Source organism: Amblyraja radiata, chromosome 6 (assembly GCF_010909765.2).
Source record: "Amblyraja radiata isolate CabotCenter1 chromosome 6, sAmbRad1.1.pri, whole genome shotgun sequence".
NCBI lineage: Eukaryota > Metazoa > Chordata > Chondrichthyes > Rajiformes > Rajidae > Amblyraja > Amblyraja radiata.
In genome coordinates this window covers 64273492-64291608 of record NC_045961.1, presented here as the reverse complement: position 1 = coordinate 64291608, position 18117 = coordinate 64273492, and positions in this window count along the sequence as shown.

Below are 18117 nucleotides of genomic sequence, written 5' to 3'. Positions count from 1 at the left end.
AGCTGTTCTTGAATCAGGTTGTCATATGTTCAAGCTTTTGTATCTTCTATAAGATGGACTGGGCTGTGTCCACAACTCTGTAATGTCTTCTGTTCTTGGGCAAAGCAATTGAACTGATTGATTTCTGACAACCACAAAAAAAAATGTTTGGCCTCTGAAATGTTTTCCTCTAGGCCCATTTTTGTCATTTTCCCCAAGGCTACCTGATGGTACACTTGGTAAAATGCTCCCCAGATGCCAAGGCTTTCACTTTTACATTTTCTGAACTTTAGCTCTTTGATCTATATTTCGAGTGCAATGAAACCTCGAGGCTTTGTAACTCAGAGAGTAGTCACTGGCGAGTATCCAGTAATGACACCTTTCATCATTTTGCTGATGATGAAGAGTGGATTGACTGGCCAGTGGCTAGTCAGACTGGATTACAGCTAGATTTTGTCAGTAGCACCTGCCTAGGCTATTTTCCAGGTAGATGTCAATCCTGTAACTGCCCTGAAACCATTTGGCTAAACTGTTCTTACATTGAGTAAATTCTCTTTTAGTTTCCCTCACTTTCTACAAATCAAAGGTGTGGCCATGGTGACTCACATGGACCCCAGCTTTGTCTGACTTTTTAATAACTTTTCCTTGTTCCAAACCTATTCTGGCACCGTATACCAACTCTTTCTCCATTATATGGATGACTGTATCATAGAAACATAGAAACATAGAAAATAGGTGCAGGAGTAGGCCATTCAGCCCTTCGAGCCTGCACCGATATGATCATGGCTGATCATCCAACTCAGTATCCTGTACCTGCCTTCTCTCCATACCCCCTGATCCCTTTAGCCACAAGGGCCACATCTAACTCCCTCTTAAATATAGCCAATGAACTGGCCTCAACTACCTTCTGTGGCAGAGAGTTCCAGAGATTCACCACTCTCTGTGTGAAAATTTTTTTTCTCATCTCGGTCGTAAAAGATTTCCCCTTTATCCGTAAACTGTGACCCCTTGTCCTGGACTTCCCCAACATCGGGAACATCTTCCTGCATCTAGCCTGTCCAACCCCCCAAGAATTTTGTACGTTTCTATAAGATTCCCCCTCAATCTTCTAAATTCTAGCGAGTACAAGCCGAGTCTATCCAGTCTTTCTTCATATGAAAGTCCTGACATCCCAGGAATCAGTCTGGTGAACCTTCTCTGTACTCCCCCTGGCAAGAATGTCTTTCCGCAGATTTGGAGACCAAAACTGTACACAATACTCCAGGTGTGGTCTCACCAATACCCTGTACATAGGAACCTCCCTGCTCCTATACTCAAATCATTTTGCTATGAATGCTAACATACCATTCGCTTTTTTCACTGCCTGCTGCACCTGCATGCCTACTTTCAATGACTGGTGTACCATGACACCCAGGTCTCGTTGCATCTCCCCTTTTCCTAATCGGCCACCATTTAGATAATAGTCTACTTTCCTGTTTTTGCCACAAAAGTGGATAACCTCACATTTATCCACATTATACTGCATCTGCCATGCATTTTCCCACTCACCCAGCCTATCCAAGTCACCTTGCAGCCTCCTAGCATCCTCCTCACAGCTAACACTGTCCCCCAGCTTCGTGTCATCTGCAAACTTGGAGATGTTGCATTCAATTCCCTCGTCCAAATCATTAATATATATTGTGAATAGCTGGGGTCCCAGCACTGAGCCTTGCGGTACCCCACTAGTCACTCGCTGCCATTCTGAAAAGGACCCATTTACTCCTACTCTTTGCTTCCTGTTTGCTAGCCAGTTCTCTATCCACATCAATACTGAACCCCCAATACCGTGCTTTAAGTTTGTATACTAATCTCTTTTGTGGGACCTTGTCGAAAGCCTTCAGAAAGTCCAGATATAACACATCCACTCGTTCTCCCTTATCCACTCTACTAGTTACAGCCTCGAAAAATTCTATAAGATTCGTTAACACTGCCCAACGATATCAATAAAAGATTTGCTCAATTTTACCAGAATTTATACACATCCAAAACGCTAACAGATAATAATAAAGTTTCAAAATTCTTGGACAACTGTAATCTTCCAAAACTAGAATTGAAGGAACAAGAGGAACTGGGAGCACAAATTACAGAGGAGATAGAAGACACAATAAACACACTAAAGAATGGAAAAACACCAGGACCAGACGGATTCAGTAACGAATTTTATAAATGTTTTTACGACATAGTTACACCACATTTACAGAAAATGTATACATACGCTTTTAAAGAACTAATCCTACCTGAAACACAAGCAGAATCAACGATTACATTAATACTTAAAAAAGATAAAGACATAGAAGAACCAGGTTCATATAGAGCTATTGCACTCTTAAATACGGATTAAAAAATATTAGCGAAAACACTAGCTAGAAGATTAAGTAAATATGTTAGTAAATTAATAAACGAAGATCAAACGGGATTTATGCCCAAGAGACACTCATTTAATAACCTGAGACTTCTGCTTAACATAATGCATTCACACAAACCTCAAGAACAAGAGTTATCAATCATTTCATTGGATGCAGAAAAAGCATTTGATGAAGTAGAATGGGATTATATGATTAAATTATTGCAAACATTTCAAATGGGAGAGAACTGCATCGCATGGATAAAATTATTATATAACAAACCAATGGCTAGAATATTAACTAATAATATACTATCTACGAAATTCCAATTATCAAGGGGCAATAGACAAGGATGTTCATTATCACCACTGTTATTTGCTCTGGTAATTGAACCTTTAGCTGAGAGATTCCGAACACACCCGGATATTTACGGTTATAATACAAAATATTCAAATAACATAATATCTTTATATCCAGACGCACTACTATACATCACAAAACCCCAAATTAGAATACCAAATATACTAAATCTAATCGAGGACTTTGGATCTTTCTCAGGATACAGAATAAACTGGAACAAAAGTGAAATTATGTCGATAAAACCGAAAGACTCAACACATCTCTTAAAATTGCCCTTTAAAATAGCTACAGAAAAATTTAAATATTTGGGTATTGAAATTACTAGAAACTATCATGCTATGTTTAATGCCAATTATAGTCCCTTACTTAAGAAACTAAATAGTCTAATCAAATTCTGGAAAACACTCCCGATGTCTATAATAGGTCGAATAAATGCTATAAAAATGATCTTTCTACCACAAATTCTATATCTATTTCAATCAATACATATATATCTTCCAAAAAAGTTTTTCAAAAAACTGGACTCAGACATTACAAATTGTATATGGGACTATAAATCCCACAGAATACAAAGAACACACCTTAGTAAACCCAAAGAGCTGGGTGGTTTAGCGCTCCCTAACTTTATAATTGGGCAGTAAATATTAAAAACATGATTCACCTGCTGGACAATTCTGCCCAGCAGGTGGACTGGATTATAATGGAGAGAGAGGACTGCTCTCCGTGTAATATAGGAGCGACACTCCTTTCACCAATGAATCTGAATAACAAAAATTACAATAGAAATCCAATTATACATAGCGCAATTAGAACTTGGAAACAAATAAAACTGAATCTAAAATTAAGAAATCTATCTCTTTTAATGCCAATAGTCAATAATCTGTCATTTAAACCTTCTACTATAGATAAATCATTTACACAATGGGAAAGAACAGGAATCAAAATGCTCGGAGACTTGTATGAATTCGGAAAATTATTATCATTTCAACAATTACAACTGAAATATAATTTGAGAAATAATCAATATTTTAAATATCTTCAATTGTGTGACTATCTGAAAAAATACACAAAAGACTATCATAACATGCCTCCAGACTTACTGGACGAAGCAATGAAGACAAAGGCCGAATCAGCAAACCTAATATCATACTTATACAACACTATTTTAAATATAGAAATACCTACAACTGATGGTATTAGAAGAGCCTGGGAACAAGAACTAGCTATAAAAATTTCAAAAGAAAGCTGGGATAAACACTTACTATATGTGCATAAATGCTCGATCAACGTACGACATACTCTAATTCAATTCAAAACATTACATAGACTATCCTATTCAAAAACAAAAATAAATAAACTTTTCCCTAACGTCTCACCCATTTGTGATAAATGTAAGTCTCATGAAGCCACCATGGCGCACTATTTTGTTTTTTTGTATATAAATCCAAAAATTCTGGAACAAAATATTTGAAATCTTCACAAAACTATTTAAAATAAAACTCATACCAAAAGCAGAATGGATTATTTTTGGAATAACGGAAGGTAGCCCTGAACAAAACGTGTTTCAAAAGAATTTACTTAATTACGGGCTAATAATGGGAAAAAGGCTTATACTCAAATTCTGGAAAAATGCTCCTATACTAACAATAAAAGTGTGGATTTCAAACATGTTCGAAACATTACATCTGGAAGAGATGAGACTCCTCCTAGCAGGCAAAGCAGACCACTTCCAAAATACGTGGTCTGCATTTATGGACTTATTACAAGCATAAGGTGCAATAGTAATTTAAAAAATAAATGGTGCCAGGATCTGGTAACAGGGGGTGAAAAAAACGGTTGGTATATCCCTTTTTGCGAATTTATTTTTATAATAGAGCGATTGTTACTCTTTCTTTCTTTTCTAGGGTCTATTTCTTAACTTTCTTCTCTAACTCCTTTTCTAATGGGCTTTCTTTTCCCAACACTTTCCTGCATCTTCACGACTCTTTCTCACTTTCCTTACTTCCTTTATTTCTATCTTTTTTAAAGTTCAAACAATGAAGGGGTACAACAAATGTAATGAGATATATGTGGTGTGTATTACTGGAACTTATTGTACTTCTAATAAAAAATAAATTAAAAAAAATAAAAAAAAAGATTTGTCAGACATGATTTACCTTTCGTAAATCCATGCTGACTTTGTCCAATGATTTCACCACTTTCCAAATGTGCTGCTATCCCATCTTTAATAACTGACTCTAGCAGTTTCCCCACTACTGATGTTAGACTAACTTGTCTGTAATTCCCCGTTTTCTCTCTCCCTCCCTTTTTAAAAAGTGGGGTTACATTAGCTACCCGGCCCAGGGGATTTATCACCCTTTAATCAATTCAATTTACCTAACACCACTTCCCGGCTAACCTGGATTTCACTCAGTTCCTCCATCTCATTTGACCCGCGGTCCCCTGCTATTTCCGGCAGATTATTTATGTCTTCCTTAGTGAAGACGGAACCAAAGTAGTTATTCAATTGGTCTGCCATGTCCTTGTTCCCCATGATCAATTCACCTGTTTCTGACTGCAAGGGACCTACATTTGTTTTAACGAATCTCTTTCTCTTCACATATCTATAAAAACGTTTGCAGTCAGTTTTTATGTTCCCTGCCCGTTTTCTTTCATAATCTATTTTTCCTTTCCTAATTAAGCCCTTTGTCCTCCTCTGCTGGACTCCCAGTCCTCTGGTAGGCTGCTTTTTCTGGCTAATTTGTACGCCTCAACTTTTGTTTTGATACTATCCCTGATTTCCCTTGTTATCCACGGATGCACTACCTTCCATGATTGATTCTTTTGCCAAACTGGGATGAACAATTGTTGTAGTTCATCCATGCAGTCTTTAAATGCCTTCCATTGCATATCCACCGTCAACCCTTTAAGAATCAATTGCCAGTCAATCTTGGCCAATTCACGTCTCACACCCTCAAAGTTACCTTTCTTTAAGTTCAGAACCCTTGTTTCTGAATTAACAATGTCACTCTCCATCCTAATGAAGAACTCAACCATATCTTGCCCAAGGGGCCACGCACAACAAAACTGCTAACTAACCCTTCCTCATTACTCAATACCCAGTCTAGAATAGCCTGCTCTCTCGTTGGTTCCTCTACATGTTGGTTTAGAAAACTATCCCGCATACATTCCAAGAAATCCTCTTCCTCAGCACCCCTGCCAATTTGATTCACCCAATCTATATGTAGATTAAAGTCACCCATTATAACTGTTTTACCTTTGTTGCAGGCATCGGGATTGCCTCCTGCATTTTTGCAGAACTTGTCAATTTTATCACCATCGATACAGTCTCCCATTTTCTTTTCTTTCTTCACACTTGCTGAGTATCCCCAGAACTGTGTATTTGCATCACACAAAAACCAGATGTACCTTCTGAACAATGCCATTCTATGCCCTTATGTCAAGTCAAGTCAATTTTATTTCTATATCACATTTAAGAACAACTCTCATTGACCAAAGTGCTTTACATCAGTGCAGGTACTAACAATACAATACAATAATACAATACAATACCGTTTATTTGTCATTTGAACCTCACATGAAGTTCAAACGAAATTTGGTTTCTGCAGTCATACAAGAGAAGAACCAAGACACACACCAACACAATTTACACAAACATCCATCACAGTGAATCTCCTCCTCACTGTGATGGAAGGCAAAGTCTTGTCTCTCCCCTGCTCTCCATTCCTCTCCCAAAGTGCTACATAACGTGCTACATACAATGGTACATAGATCTAACAATATATACATAAATACATACATACAGCGCTCCCTCAGATGACCTCAAGAAACGCTTGTGAGTAGAAATAGGTTTTAAGTCTAGACTTAAAGGAGTCGATGGAGGGGGCAGTTCTGATGAGAAGAGGGATGCTGTTCCATAGTCTAGGTACTGCAACCGCAAAAGTGCGGTCGCCCCTGAGCTTAAACCTGGACTGCGGGAAAGTCAGTAGACCCAAGTCGGCCGACCACTGGGATCTCTTCTGGGGTAGGGGTGACCTGTAAAAAAGTGATGGGTTACAACTTAACTGGAGGGGGACCGACATTCTGGCAGGCAGGTTCGCTACGGCTTCACGTGTGGGTTTAAACTAATTGTGGGGGGGGGGAGGGATTGACAAATTGGGTGTATAAAGATGGAGTTGAAGGGGAAGCGACTACAGGAAAAATTACAAAAGATTCTCGAATTAATGGGAACGAAAGCTCGAGAATGGACAACAGAGTAAGGTCAGGGCCAATTGCGGGCGGTGCGAGGGGTGAAGTGAATACGGAGGTCAAAGTGCTGTATATGAATGCGCGAAGTATAAGGAATAAAGTGGACGAGCTGCGAGGCTCAGTTAGAAACTGGCAAGTATGATGTTGTGGGAATTACTGAGACATGACTGCAAGAGGGCCAGGGCTGGGAACTGAATATTCAAGGGTTTACCTCCTATCGAAAAAACAGACAGGTGGGCAGAGGGGGTGGGGTTGCCCTGTTGGTGATGAATGATATTCAGTCCTTTGCAAGGGGTGACATTGAAACAGGACATGTGGAGTCAGTGTGGATAGAACTAAGGAATTGTAAGGGTAAAAAGACCTTAATGGGACTAATCTGCAGGCTCCCAAAGTAGCCTGGACATAGGGCACAAGTTGAATCAGAAGTTAAAATTGGCATGTAGCAAAAGTAATGCTGTGGTTATTATGGGAGATTTCAACATGCAGGTAGACGGGGCCAATCAGGTTGGTACTGGACCCCAAGAAAGGGACTTTGTAGAGTGCCTTTGTGATGGATTCTTAAAACAGCTTGTATTGGCGCCAACCAGGGAGAAGGCAATTCTGGATTTAGTGTTATGTAATGAACCGGATTTGATAAAGGACCTTGAGGTTAATGAGTCATTAGGAGGCAGTGACATGGTCAGGTTTAATCTACAAGAGGGAGAAGGGTAGATCGGAGGTGTCAGCGTTGCAGTTGAATAAAGGGGACTATGGGGCCATGAGGGAGGAGCTGGCAAAAGTTGACTGGAAAGATACACTAGCAGGGATGACAGTAGAACAAAAATGGCCGGTATTTCTAGGAATAATATAGAAGGTGCAGGATCAGTTCATTCCCAGGAGGAAGAAAGATTCCAGGGGAGAAAGGGATGACCATGGCTGACAAGCGACGTCAGGGACAGTAGAAAAATTAAAGCGAAGATGAGCGGGAAGCAAGAGGATTTGGTAATGTTTAAAATATCTGGGGCAACGAAGGAACTGAAGGAAATCCACATCAGGCTGGAAATGGTGTTGGATAGACTGATGGGACTGAAGGCTGATAAATCCCCAGGGCCTGATGGTCTGCATCCCAGGGTACTTAAGGAAGTGGCTCTAGAAATCGTGGATGCATTGGTGATAATTATCCAATGTTCTATGGACTCAGGTTCAGTTCCTGTGGATTGGAGGGTAGCTAATGTTATTCCACTATTTAAGAAAGGCGGGAGAGAGAAAACAGGGAATTAAAGACCTGTTAGCCTGACATGGGTGGTGGGGACGAATCTGGAGTCAATTATAAAAGATGAAATAGCCGAACATTTGGATAGCAGTAACAGGATCGGTCCGAGACAGCATTGATTTACGAAGGGGAAATCATGCTTGACTAAACTACTGGAATTTTTTGAAGATGTAACTATGAAAACGGACAAGGGAGAGCCAGTGGACGTAGTGTACCTGGACTTTCAGAAAGCATTTGATAAGGTCCCACATAGGAGATTAATGGGCAAATTTAGGGCACATGGTATTGGAGGTAGAGTGCTGACATGGATAGAGAAGTGGTTGGCTGACAGGAAACAAAGAGTAGGGATTAACGGGTCCCTTTCAGAATTGCAGGCAGTGACTAGTGGGGTACCGCAAAGCTCGGTGCTGGGACCGCAGCTATTTACAATATACATAATTGATTTGGATGAAGGGATTCAAAGTAACATTAGCAAATTTGCAGATGACACAAAGCTGGGTGGCAGTATGAACTGTGAGGAGGATGCTATGAGAATGCAGGGCGATTGGACAGGTTGGCGGAGTGGGCAGATGCATGGCAGATAAAGTTTAATGCGGATAATTGTGAGGTTATCCACTTTGATAGCAAAAACAGGAAGGAAGATTACTATCTAAATGGTGTCAAGTTGGGAAAAGCAGAGGTACAACTGGATCTGGGGGGTCCTTGTACATCAGCCTATGAAAGTAAGCATGCAGGTACAGCAGGCAGTGAAGAAAGTGAATGGCATGATGGCCTTTATAACAAGAGGAATCAAATATAGCAAAGAGATCCTTCTGTAGTTGTACAGTGCCCTAGTGAGACCACACCTGGAGTATTGTGTGCAGTTTTGGTCCCCTAATTTGAGGAAGGACATTCTTGCTATTGAGGGAGTGCATCGTAGGTTTACAAGGTTAATTCGTGGGATGGCGGGACTGTCATATGCTGAGAGAATGGAGCAGCTGGGCTTGTACACTCTGGAGTTTAGAATGATGAGAGGGGATCTCACTGAAACATATAAGATTGTAAAGGGTTTGGACACATTAGAGGCAGGAAACATGTTCCCGATTTTGGGGGAGTCCAGAACCAGGGGCCACAGTTTAAGAATAAGGAGTAAGCCATTTAGAACGGAGGCGAGGAAACACTTTTTCTCACAGAGAGTGGTGAGTCTGTGGAATTCTCTGCCTCAGAGAGCGGTGGAGGCAGGTTCTCTGAATGCTTTCAAAAGAGAGCTAGAGAGCGCTCTTAAAAATAGCGGAGTCAGGGGATATGGGGAGAAGGCAGGAACGGGGTACTGATTGGGGATGATCAGCCATGATCACATTGAATGGCAGTGCTGTTTCGAAGGGCCGAATGGCCTACTCCTGCCCCTATTGTCTATTGTCCTGAGGGACCTGGAGGTAGAATGGTGGGTTAGCAGGTTTTTGATATAGGTGGGGGAAAGCCCGTTAAGGGCTTTGTATACATATAGGAGGAGCTTGAAATTGATTCTGTACTGTACTGGGAGCCAATGGAGAGAGGCCAGGGTCGGGGTGATGTGGTCCTTTTTACGGGTACCCGTCAGAAGTCTCGCTGCGGCGTTTGGATCAATTACAGGCGATTCAGGGATGATTGGTTGATGCCAGTGTATAGGGAGTTGCAGTAATCAAGGTGGGAGGAGATAAATGCGTGGATGGTCTTTTCAAGGTCGTCGAATTGGAGGAATGGTTTGATTTTAGCTATCGTGCGAAGCTGGAAGAAGCTAGCTATTACCACAGCATTGACTTGTTTGTCAAACTTTAATACGGAGTCAAATATCACGCCAAGGTTTTTGACTCCGGTTTGAGTAAGGAGGTTGGGCTTCCAAGGTTGCCTGCAATCGTTTTGATGGAGTCCGAGGGGCTGCGTAGGATAGAAACATAGAAACATAGAAACATTGAAATTAGTTGCAGGAGTAGGCCATTCGGCCCTTCGAGCCAGCACCGCCAATCAATATGATCATGGTTGATCATCCAACTCAGTATCCCGTACCTGCCTTCTCTCCATACCCTCTGATCCATTTAGCCACAAGGGCCACATCTAACTCCCTCTTAAATATAGCCAATGAACTGGCCTCAACTACCCTCTGTGGCAGAGAGTTCCAGAGATTCACCACTCTCTGTGTGAAAAAAGTTTTTCTCATCTCGGTTTTAAAGGATTTCCCCCTTATCCTTAAGCTGTGACCCCTTGTCCTGGACTTCCCCAACATCGGGAACAATCTTCCTGCATCTAGCCTGTCCAACCCCTTAAGAATTTTGTAAGTTTCTATAAGATCCCCTCTCAATCTCCTAAATTCTAGAGAGTATAAACCAAGTCTATCCAGTCTTTCTTTATAAGACAGTCCTGACATCCCAGGAATCGGTCTGGTGAACCTTCTCTGCACTCCCTCTATGGCAATAATGTCCTTCCTCAGATTTGGAGACCAAAACTGTATGCAATACTCCAGGTGTGGTCTCACCAAGACCCTGTACAACTGCAATAGAACCTCCCTGCTCCTATACTCAAATCCTTTTGCTATGAAAGCTAACATACCATTCGCTTTCTTCACTGCCTGCTGCACCTGCATGCCTACTTTCAATGACTGGTGTACCATGACACCCAGGTCTCGCTGCATCTCCCCTTTTCCTAAACGGCCACCATTTAGATAACAGTCTGCTTTCCTGTTTTTGCCACCAAAATGGATAACCTCACATTTATCCACATTATACTGCATCTGCCAAACATTTGCCCACTCACCCAGCCTATCCAAGTCACCTTGCAGTCTCCTAGCAACCTCCTCACAGCTAACACTGCCCCCCAGCTTAGTGTCATCCGCAAACTTGGAGATATTGCCTTCAATTCCCTCATCCAGATCATTAATATATATTGTAAATAGCTGAGGTCCCAGCACTGAGCCTTGCGGTACCCCACTAGTCACTGCCCGCCATTCTGAAATGGACCCGTTTACTCCTACTCTTTGCTTCCTGTTTGTACCCCCAATGCCGTGTGCTTTAAGTTTGTATACTAATCTCTTATGTGGGACCTTGTCGAAAGCCTTCTGGAAGTCCAGATACACCAAATCCACTGGTTCTCCCCTAGCCACGCTATTAGTTACATCCTCGAAAAATTCTATGAGATTCGTCAGACATGATTTACCTTTCGTAAATCCATGCTGACTTTGTCCAATGATTTCACCACTTTCCAAATGTGCTGCTTTCCCATCTTTAATAATTGACTAGAGCAGTTTCCCCACTACCGATGTTAGACTAACTGGTCTGTAATTCCCCGTTTTCTCTCTCACTCCCTTCTTAAAAAGTGGGGTTACGTTTGCTACCCGCCAATCCTCAGGAACTACTCCAGAATCTAAAGAGTTTTGAAAGATTATTACTAATGCATCCACTATTTCTGTAGCTATTTCCTTAAGTACTCTGGGATGCAGCCTATCTGGCCCTGGGGATTTATCGGCCTTTAATCCATTCAATTTACCCAACACCACTTCCCGACTAACCTGGATTTCACTCAATTCCTCCAACTCCTTTGACCCGCGGTCCCCTGCTATTTCCGGCAGATTATTTATATCTTCCTTAGTGAAGACGGAACCAAAGTAGTTATTCAATTGGTCCGCCATATCCTTGTTCCCCATGATCAACTCACCTGTTTCTGACTGCAAGGGACCTACATTTGTTTTAATTAATCTCTTTCTTTTCACATATCTATAAAAACTTTTGCAGTCAGTTTTTATGTTCCCTGCCAGTTTCTTTCATAATCTATTTTTCCTTTCCTAATTAAGCCCTTTGTCCTCCTCTGCTGGTCTCTGAATTTCTCCCAGTCCTCTGGTATGCTGCTTTTTCTGGCTAATTTGTATGCATCATTCTTCGCTTTGATACTATCCCTGATTTCCCTTGTTATCCACGGATGCACTACCTTCCCTGATTTATTCTTTTGCCAAACTGGGATGAAAATTTTTTGTAGTTCATCCATGCAGTCTTTAAATGTCTTCCATTGCATATCCACCGTCAACCCTTTTAGAATTAATTGCCAGTCAATCTTGGCCAATTCGCGTCTCATACCCTCAAAAGTTACCTTTCTTTAAGTTCAGAACCATTGTTTCTGAATTAACAATGTCACTCTCCATCCTAATGAAGAATTCAACCATATTATGGTCACTCTTGCCCAAGGGGGCACGTACAACAAGACTGCTAACTAACCCTTCTTCATTACTCAATACCCAGTCTAAAATAGCCTGCTCTCTCGTTGGTTACTCTACATGTTGATTTAGATAACTATCCCGCATACATTCCAAGAAATCCTCTTCCTCAGCACCCCTGCCAATTTGATTCACCCAATCTATATGTAGATTGAAGTCACCCATTATAACTGTTTTGCCTTTGTCGCACGCATTTCTAATTTCCTGTTTGATACCATCTCCAACTTCACTACTACTGTTAGGTGGCCTGTACACAACACCCACCAGCATTTTCTGCCCCTTAGTGTTTCGCAGCTCTACCCATACCGATTCCACATCCTCCAAACTAATGTCCTTCCTTTCCATTGCATTAATCTCCTCTCTAACCAGCAACGCTACCCCACCTCCTTTTCCTTTCTCTCTAATCCTCCTGAATATTGAATATCCCTGGATGTTCAGCTCCCAGCCTTGGTCACCCTGGAGCCATGTCTCCGTGATCCCAACTATATCATAATCATTAATGGCTATCTGCACGTTCAACTCATCCACCTTATTGCGAATACTCCTTGCGTTGAGACACAAAGCCTTCAGGCTTGTTTTTACAACGCTCTTACCCCTTATACTATTATGTTGAAAAGTGGCCCTTTTTGATTTTTGCCCTGGTTTTGTCTGCCTGCCACTTTTACTTTTCACCTTGCTACCTATTGCTTCTACCCTCATTTTACACCCCCCTGCCTCTCTGCTCTTGTACCCATCCCCCTGCCACATTAGTTTAAATCCTCCCTGACAGCACTAGCAAACACTCCCCCAAGGACATTGGTTCCATTCCAGCCCAGGTGCAGACCGTCCTGTTTGTACTGGTCCCACCTCCCCCAGAACTGGTTCCAATGCCCTAAAAATTTGAATCCCTCCCCCTTGCACCATTTTTCAAGCCACGTATTCATCTGCAATATCCTCCTATTTCTACTCTGACTGGCCCGTGGTACTGGTAGTAATCCAGAGATTATTACCTTTGAGGTACTACTTTTAAGTTTATCTCCTAGCTCCCTAAATTCATCTTGTAGGACCTCATCCCTTTTTTTACCTATATCGTTGGTGCTAATATGCACCACGACAACTGGCTGTTCACCCTCCCCCTCCAGAATGTTCTGCAGCCGTTCAGTGACATCCCTGACCCTTGCACCAGGGAGGCAACATACCATCCTGGAGTCTCGTTTGCATCCTCAGGATGACCTCAGACATGCTCTCGTTTAGTTGGAGGAAGTTTTATGCCATCCAACACTTTATATCCTCGAGGCAGTGCATAAGGCTGAGTAGATTTGATCGGTTGTTGGGTTTCAGAGGGAGTTAGAGCTGTGTATCGTCTGCATAGCAGTGGAAATAAATGCCTTGCCTTTGAATGACTTGGCCTAGGGGGAGCATATACAGAGAGAAGAGAATGGGGCCTAGGATGGAGTCTTGTGGAACCCCGCAGCAAAGGACAGCTGGGGAAGGGAAAGAGTTGCCTATGTTTGTAGAGAAACTCCTATCTTTGAGGCAGGAAACGAACCAGCTCAGGGCAATGCCATCAACACAAACCCCGTACCGGAGACGGTCAATTAGGATTGTGTGGTCCACTGTATCAAAGGCTGCGCTAAGGTTGAGAAGGAGCAGGATTGCACAGTCGCCGCAGTCAATGGCGAGAAGCAGGTCGTTGTGTACCTTCAACAAGGCAGACTCTGTGCTGTGGTGGGCCCTGAAACCTGATTGGAAACTTTCCAGGATGGTATTTTGGTGTAGGTAAGGCATTAGTTGATTTGGAATTACCTTTTCAAGGACTTTTGAAAGGAAAGGCAGTTTGGAAATAGGTCTGTAGTTGCTAGGCAAGGTGGGGTCTAGGCTAGGTTTTTTCAGGAGGGGCTGGACCACCGCGTGCTTGAAACAGGTTGGAACAGTGCCAGTGGCCAGAGAACTGTTGATGATAGAGAGGATGCTGGGACCAGCTATTGCAATGACCAGCTATTGCAATGACATCCTTCAGAAGGGCAGTCGGGACAACGTCGTGTGGGCAGGTTGCAGGTTTCATAGTGGAGAGCTTCTGAAGGGTTTACAAGGGAGGGTAGAGTAACGGGTTGGAAACCGTCTAATTTAGAAGAACAGAGCAATGAGACAGTTAGGTCACGGATGGGAGGGGAATTATTTGTTCTAATGTTCTCAACTTTGCTGGTGAAAAATGTAGTAAATTCTTTGCACTTAGCAGGGGACCCAGCTAAGTTGGTATTGGGGGCAGGACATATGACAGAGGTAATGGTACTAAATAGGACCTTGGAATTATGGGCGTTTTTGGAAATAAGGTCGGAAAAGTATTGTGTTGTCGCAGACTTTACTGCTTGCTGGTATTTGAGAAGATTGTTTCTCAGAAGTTCGAAGGAAATTTGAAGCTTATCAGATTTATACTTCCGTTCTGATTTTCTGCACTCTCTTCTTCGGACTCTGGTGGTGTCATTGAGCCAGGGCCAACCTTTAGGCTTAGGCTTTTTCATTTTAAGAGGAGCAACAGAATCCAGGATGGAAGAGCAAGTGGTATTGAATAAAGAAATGAGGTCGTCAGTGCTGAGATGGAAGGGAGAAGCCTCCATCTTTGCCCCCGACTCCAGGCTCAGTCCTCCCAATGGATCCCCATCATTTGGTTGAGCTTCTCAAGTACTATCATGTTCCATGATCCTTCATTAGCTGCTTAATGAAAGAACTTGGCGACATAACTAGACAGAGTGGTAAAGAACGTGTGTGGTATGCTCACCTTCTTTGACCGAGCCATTGAGTATGAGAATAATGAAGACATGTTGCAGCTTATAGGACTTTAGTTAGGTTGGATTTGGAATGTTATGTGCAGTTCTGGATGCCCCAATACAGGAAGGATGTGGAGGCTTTGCAAAGGTTGCAGTCGAGGTTTACAAAAATGCTACCTGGATTAGAGGGTATTACATTTCAGGAGAGGTTGAACAAACTTGGATTGTTTTCTCTGGAAGGTCGGAGACTGAGGGATGACGTGATAGAAGCATATAAAATTATGAGAGGCATTGATAAGGTCGATAATCAGAACCTTTGGGTAGAAAGGTCAAAGACTAGAGGGCATAGGAGATGTGCAGGGCAAATGTTTTGCATAGAGTGGCGGGTGCCTCAACATGGTGGTGAAGGCAGATATAATGGTGGCATTTAAGATACTTTTGGATAGGCAGATGGATATGCAGGGAATGGAGAGATATTGATAATGTGCAGACAGAGAGATTAGTTTAACTTGGCATCATGTTTGACACTGACATTATGGGCTGAAGTGCCCATTTCTGTGGTGTACAGTTCTCTGTTCTATGTAACCTCTAGACATGATATGTTCTAACTACAATCACTTCAGGCTTTGGCCATGCATATGTTAACCTGTGGTAGCCAGCATAAAAAACATATTTGACCCTAGTACAATTCTTTATTTTAGCTCTCAGCATTTCTGTCTCAATCAGTGACAATAAGTCAACAGAGAGCTTACAGGCATGAGAGGCATCAAAAAATAAAGTTGCTGCTGTGCTTTAATCTGTGCAACCATTTTAGGAAATTTGCTTGTGGGATTTGTACAAAGGCATTAGGCTAATCATCACTAGCTTCAGAATGCATTCCTTCCATCATTAATGTATATGGTTGAAATGTGGACCAGTTTAAAAATGTATTGAGAAAACTTGTCAAGATTTCAGTTCTTCATAACACAGTCATATTTAGCATAAAAATGGAAGAGTGTAGCAGGTGCATGCAAGCAACATTGTCTGTAAGTTCTCCGCCAGGTACTAGGACATCTCAACATCTCCGCTAAACTGACAGTGTCAGTGCAAGATGGCAGCTCACCAAATTCACAATAGCAATGATGGATGGGGAATAAATGTTGTCTACTTTTATTTATACTGCTTGAAAGAACAATAAGTGACCACCATTATGAACTCAGCCAGTCCATTGTGGGCACAGCCCACCCAACATCAAAAGCATGTACATGGAACCTGCTAAAAAGGCAGCATCTATTAGCAAGGATCCCCACCATCTGGGCCATGTTCCCTTCTTGATGGTACCATCGAGCAGAGGGTTAGGAAGCCTGAAGTACCACCCCACCAATTTGAGGAACAGTTAGCTTTCTACAATTGTCAGGTTTTTTTTTAATCGACCCACACAACTCAAATTTCACAGTACCTTAATTGGTTAAGTGACAATAAATGCGAACTTGAACTTGAACAATACTAATCCTCTTTTGGTAAGGGAACACAATAGGCCGCATCTTGCACTACCATGGACATAGCTTCTAATCATGTATTTTTGCACTAATATCTTTATTTTCGCACCAGTTTTTCCTTTTCACTGACGTGCAATTTATGTGTAATTTATGTATGTTATTGTATGTATATTTTCTGTTTTTTGTGTTGTCAGAGTCTCTGTACCTGATACTGCTTCAAGCAAGTTTTTCATTTTACCTGTACCTCACCGTACGTGCATATGACAATAAACCTGATTTGATTTTACTTGATTGACTTGATGTTCAATTGAACTCCTTTTTCTCAACATTCAATTTGCTTTAACTTTATGTTGAATGGCAGGCAAATGTTGTTTCAAAACGCATAATTCAAAACACATAATTTATAGCCACATTTATGACTGACAATCCAGAGCACAAAACAAATCTCCCACTGCAATATTCGCTTTTCAACATTTACATTTGATTTTTTATGGAAAAATAACTGATTGTGATGTGGTCCAGCTCAGGTAAATACATTCTGAAATTTTGAAGAACTCGTTTTTCATTATGATGGTGTGTAAGTGAAATATCAATGTTTCTATTTACAATAAAAAATACTGCACACAGTTTTCACATGCAAGGAAGAATTTGCATTTATATAACTGATCAGGAAACATTGTGAGCACTTTACAAACAGAACGGTGAATGAAAGGAGAGACAACCAATGGCTCAGGTAAAGAATTGGGTATTTTCAAGTTACTTTAAAGGGATAGAGGAAAGTAGAAAGATTTAGAGTTTAAATCTAAAAGTTGGGCTGAAAGGTCTGTCGGCTGTTGTGCCCCCAGGATTGAAGCAACAGGACAGTGAATGTGTGGCAAAATTGGGTGGATACTACGGATGTAGTAAAGAAAATGGGGGGGGGGGGGGGGGGGGATTTCAAATATAAACTAAGATCTTTCTCCCAAAATATTTCATTATACTGAAGCTGAATGGATAGAAACAAAAATCAGCACAGTTTCAATAATCTGAGCAGAGCTCGGCTAAGATTAAATGCTGTGAATATATCTTGTGATGAAAAACAGCAGACTCAATTTGGGTTTGATCATGTGAACATATCTTTTTATTACCAGTTTCTATCAAGTCATCCTACCAATTTCATGCTGTATGCTTTATTACCAAACATTTTATTTGAAACATCACACAGAACATAAGCCTGATAACAAAGTCAACATTTCTGGGTGCATGTGTATGTTCTGAGCCTGGGTTAAACAATTTATGAAAAGCTGCAGAAAGAGATTATTTTTTGTATGTGCATTTAATTCAATGAAAGCCTTTCAATTATGCATTGAAATTGACAAATATATCCACATCAGGAAATTATATCGGTATTATCCACAGGAGACCAGCAGCTTTCCTGGAGAACTGTTGTAAATATCCAAAGACTGTCATT